A 6,000-nucleotide genomic window follows, 5' to 3' on the forward strand; every position below is an offset into this window, starting at 1 on the left:
TAATGATTCATCTGAGGGTATAGACCCTGGCTCCAAGGCACTTGGCACCAGTAGCAAATGAGCTACTGACCGCTCAACAAAAGGAGGAAGGATCCTGACAGGAAAAGGCTGATTACATGACCCATTAATGTCTAAGGCTACGTTTATACGGTGACGATGAAAAGAGAAGACGCAGAAGTGGCGTCTCGTCTTCATTTTTTTTATTCGCGTTTAGACGAGCATTCTCAGGGGGAAATCTTTGTTTATATAAAGATGCAAGAGTATGTGATATTCGATTGGATATGCATTCCAGACCGCTGGTTGGTGGTGTGATAGAACCCCGGTACGTCACGCGCAGACATTCTAGTTTGACAGTTTAGCCAGAGAGGTAATCAAGGATCTTTGGTTTAGCCGTTTAGACGGAGACGCAACCCGGGTCGTCTTCAAAACTCTACACTCTGGAAGGAGTCTTCAGATTTTTGCGTCTTCAGATTTTTGCGTCTTCAAGCCCCGATGGCGGGGTCGCCGTGTAAACGAAAGGCACTTATGATAAAATATTTTGTCGTCTTCCTTCACAATCGTTCTTGTATAAACGGCCCCTAAGGCCGGCTTTACACAACAACGCTCCCGGGTGAAACCGACAAAATATTTTATCAAATGTGCCTTTCGTTTAGACGGCGACAGCATTTTGGGTGCTTAAAAATGCAAAAAAATTAACCCACCCTCCAGAGTGGAAATCTTAAAGACGCTCCACCGTCGCGTTCCCGTCTAAAACGCAAAAGTGTGCTCTGAGCTGCTCACGCTGGCTATCGTCGCATACACGTTGACGTCATATCCATGTGCAGTACAGCCAAACAACAACAAACGTCGGATTATTTCCATCAGTCGGACATTCAAGTTGCCTTAGCTGCTTATGATGGCTATTCAGGAGTCCTTTCAGTAGCATAATGAGTGTCTCTACATGTAAACCGAAGCATTGAGAACCTTGTAAGTGTACAGGCAGTTTATTAAAAAGAAACACATTACCGTTCACGTCTGGTTCACATACAGGCAGGCGCCTTGGGAAAACAGAACTCTGGGATGTGAAGCACTACTACGGAGAGAAGTAGAAGGAAGTTTCAACGCATGCGTGCGCTCTTGGTGTTGTTGTATGGCAGTGCTTCACAGTACCACCTAGCCACCTGGCATGCATACCTAGCGTTCATGGGCTTCGGAAAAACCTTTCTCCGAGTGAAAACATCATCATTCCGCGTCATTCACGTCACTTAACCCTTAGAACCCGATTGACGCAAAGTGCGTCAAAAAACACACCCTTTCTTCTCTGTTACATTGCTCCGGAACGGTTCATCGCAGCGAGATGAAACCTTTATTGCACGACAGAGCAGAAGTGGGGCTTTCCAACGAGACTACACACTTGTCTGTACGATCAAGTATGAAAATTAAAAAAAATCATGAAATTAAATTAAATTGCATCATATTTACAGTCTATACTTCTCTGCATTCACCTGCACACACATTACTCTAGTTTGAATTACTTGCGAACCCGTGATCGCATCGATATGGCAAGCATATCAGATGAAAGAGGGGGCACAGGGCTATCCATTGGTACCATGTTTATCGATCCTTCTGGCTTATAAAACCAGACGAAGTGACTGCAAAATAATAACGTCATGTACACAAACCAACGCTGCACACTCATTACTCTCGTTTGAATTACTCGCGGACCCGTGATCGCATAGATATGCCACGCATGTCAGATGAAAGAGGAGACTCAGAGCTATCATTTGATACCAAGTACATCCTTCTGGGTTATAAAACAGATGAAGTGACAGCAAAATAATAACTTCATATAGCTGGACTTACCCCATGTTTGTGTCTGTTCTTGTGGCAAAGCATGTTTATAATCCAATGCTATCATGTGTTTCTCTATGGCAAAGCATGTTCATATTCCGGTTTTGAGATCCTAGCAAATTCCTGCATGGCATCCAATTCAAGGCTCACATTGCATCCCAATTTGTTCAACAAATAAACACCTTTTTTGCCTTTACTTTGTTCATGGCAATGCAGTAAAGAGTTGAGAATTATTATGACTGCATACACACAGGCATGCAGGCTAACAAGCAACCTCGGGTCAAGTCAGGTCAGATCAGTTCGTGTCACAGATATGGAGCGCAGAAAGGTCATTTTTCATCACTAAATAAAAAATGGCATTTATTTCCGTAAATCACACAGCAAATATTTCTGTAAATTGCTCAGCCCCAGAGTATCCCTCCAACATGGCAATTATATTGCCCGATTCAGGACAGTCTGCCCTACACACACATGAAATGCATGTAGAGCTGTGAGCTTGCAGTGGTGAGATACATGTCGAAATATAAGAATTTTTATAATACACTTTTTATATTTTAATTCTTTAAAAATCAAAATAAAATCAATGCTAGTATTAATACATGAAATGATAAAAGCCTAAACTCTCCTGAAAAAAACAATATATAATATATGTGTGTGGCACTTACAATGACCAGAATAAATCCTTATGAATAAAGGTAGTGAAAATGCCCTAAAAACAGCTTAGGGTTCTAAGGGTTAATGTGTGAGTCAGAGGTCGGAAACTGGGGCTAGATTTTGCTAACAGAGTTGCCCAGTTAGGGGCTCGTCATCACTTTTGTCGTCACGTTGTAGTTCGTTTGTAGTCCATGTGGCCTTTCATGTCCAACAGTTTTAATGTGAATTTGGGAATTTGCCGTTTTTGTCACTTGAAAGCTGCATATCTTTCTTTCACGAGCATCTTACACTATATTTTAAGCAAATACAGTTGTTTGTTTAGGATTAGTGAGTGTATGTTTTAACCTTTGTTGTGGCATCCGTGTTTGTCACACATTCCGATGGCAAAGCACATGAACACTTGCTGTCGGAAAAACAAAGTAGTCATGGGGGCGGTCCTTGTCATTTCCGAGGTGCTCTGAATGCACCAATACTATTTCACACACTTTTGCGTCACCGTGTGCATGCAGATTTCCACCCAAAGACGCTCGTCTAAACGCGAAATAAAAAGTGGGAACGCAACGGCACTTTTGCGGATTGTGTTCAGATCGTTGTCGTGTAAAGCTAGCCTAATACAATGGCACCCTACAGCAGGCTCCTGATGCACAGACCATACAGCCACACGATGGGCTTCCCTTGGGGCTCACAGTGACACAGGGACCAACAACTTTAGTCATTACCAAAACATCAAACTCCACCCGACCCACAATTTCCACCTTTATTTCTCATACTCCCTGTCTCACTGTTTTTATATTTCTCCGGTATATCGAGGGAAATTTGCAATTTACATGAATTTAGCGGAAAAATTATAAAATTATAAAATTGATAGTGCAGTATTTTTTCAAATGAGTCCTAACATTCCTGTTGCTATGGTCCATCTATTTCCAGGCTGCAACATGAAGAAGGATATGTTCAATAAGGTTAAGTAATTCACATAATACAGTGCATACGGAAAGTATTCACAGCACTTCACTTTTTCCACATTTTGTTGTGTTACAGCCTTATTCCAAATGGATAAAATGTTTTTTTTTCCTCAACATTCTACACATAATACCCCATAATGACAACTTACTTTGTTTGTTTCTCAAAGTTTGTTTGAGATTTTTGCAAATTAATTAAAAATAAAAAACACAGAAAATCACAGGCTTTGGGATCAAGCTCAAAATTGAGCTCAGGTGCATTCTGTTTCCACTGATCATCCTTGAGATGATTCTCCAGTTTAATTGGAGTCCACCTGTGGTCAATTCAGTTGATTGGACATGATTTGGAAAGGCACACACCTGTCTATATAACGTCCCACAGTTAACAATGCATGTCAGACCACAAAACAAGCATGAAGTCAAAGGAATTGTCTGTAGACCTCCGAGACAGGATTGTCTCGAGGCACCCATCTGGGGAAGAGTACAGAAACATTTCTGCCGCACAATGGCCTCCATCATCCATAAATGGAAGAAGTTTGGAACCACCAGGACTCCCTAGAGCTGGCCGTCCCTCTAAACTGAGTGATCGGGGGAGAAGGGCTTCAGTTAGGGAGGTGACCAATAACCTAATGGTCACTCTGACAGAGCTCCAGGGTTCCTCTGTGGAGAGAGGAGAACCTTCCAGAAGGACGACCATCACAGCAACACTCCTCCAATCAGGCCTGTATGGTAGAGTTGCCAGACGGAAGCCACTCCTTAGTAAAAAGCAAATGGCAGCCAAAAGACACCTGAAAGACTCTCAGACCATGAGAAACAAAATTCTCTGGTCTGATGAGACAAAGATCGAACTCTGTGGCGTGAATGCCAAACGTTATGTTTGGAGGACACCAGGCACCGCTCATCACCTGGCCAATACCATCCCTACAGTGAAGCATGGTGGTGGCAGCATCATGCTGTGGAGATGTTTTTCAGCGGCAGGAACTGGGAGACTAGTCAGGATTGAGGGAAAGATGAATGCAGCAATGTACAGAGACATCCTGAAAGAACCTGCTCCAGAGCGCTCTTGACCTCAGACTGGGGTGAAAGTTCATCTTTCTTCAACGACCCTAAGCACACAGCCAAGATATCAAAGGACAACAATGTGAATGTCCTAGAGTGGCCCAGCCAGAGCCCAGACTTGAATCATATTGAACATCTCTGGAGGGATCTGAAAATGGCTGTGCACCGACGCTCTCCATCCAACCTGATGGAGCTTGAGAGGTTCTTTAAAGAGGAATGGGCGAAACTGGCCAAAGATAGGTGTGCCAAGCTTGTGGCTTCATATTCCAAAAGACTTGAGGCTGTAATTGCTGCCAAAGGTGCCACAACAAAGTATTGAGCAAAGGCTGTGAATGTACATATTATATTTTCATTCTTTATTTCTAATAATTTGCACAACTTTTTTCATGTTGTCATTATGGGGTATAATGTGTAGAATTTTGAAGAAAAAATGTAATTGAATCGATTTTGAAATAAGGCTGTAACATAACAAAATGTGGAAAGAGTGAAGCACTGTGAATACTTTCCATATGCACTGTATATAGTCATTTATTCATAAAAGAGTCTAGTGGTAAATGAGTAGGTGTGTTGGCATGCATGTGTGGATGTAATGAGAGCGTCAGCATGTGGGAGAGATAGGGAGACACAGAAGGTGAGGGATAGAGAGCCAGTGCAAGAGAGGAATCAAAATAGGTGTGCGCGGGAGAGCGGAAAAAAGCCGACTGAAGAGAGTGGGCCTCTTAAAAACACCCACACAGCCTGCTCCAGATACACTCTAATTAACCTGACCAGGGCCACCCCTGCTCCCTGTGCACTGACAGGACAAGGCCTGTAGGGGGCACAGGGGGGTGTAACATTTTGCACTTCTGACTGCATTTTGTAGGAGATTGCTGAAATATTTTCTTTGGCCTTTCTACTCCTGCCTCTAAGTCATTGGTCTGATGACAGTCTAAGGACTGAGACTGCGGCTTCATGCAGAGTGGGTGGAGGTTTCTTTACTATATTCAAGTCCAGTTTGATTTTCAACACCCATGAGAATATGCAGCAGATGCTTGGCCTTCACACCTTTACGACTGACATTTGAATTTCCAATGACATGCTTGTACCTTATGCTGCCATCCCCACGTTTTTGTGTCCTTGTAAAAATTGCTTTGAATAAAAGCTGTGAAAGCATATACTTCCTGTCATATAACAACCCAACCACAAAACATGCGCGTACAGATACATACATATATGAATACATTTACGGTGAGACGGCAAAATAAAACCATTCCCTACTGGTGCTGCATTATAGGTAATAGTCTTTCTAAGCCTTTTAACTCTGATGCAACCAGAATTGCTATCTACAGTATGTATTGCTTTTCTTTGTTTATCAAATATATTATACCGTAACCCTGCAAAGACTGGTTTTGTGTGAACTAAAGAGTTAAACATATGACAGCCTAATTTATGATGTGTGTATATCATAAATTAAATATGTGGTAAAGCTAGTTTCCCCATTCTCATGTTTTGTATGCTG

Source organism: Alosa pseudoharengus, unplaced genomic scaffold, assembly GCF_046254945.1.
Source record: "Alosa pseudoharengus isolate Yale_2024_CS ecotype anadromous, Long Island Sound unplaced genomic scaffold, YU_APseudo_1.1 YU_APseudo_1.1_scf_8, whole genome shotgun sequence".
Classification (NCBI taxonomy): Eukaryota; Metazoa; Chordata; class Actinopteri; order Clupeiformes; family Clupeidae; genus Alosa; species Alosa pseudoharengus.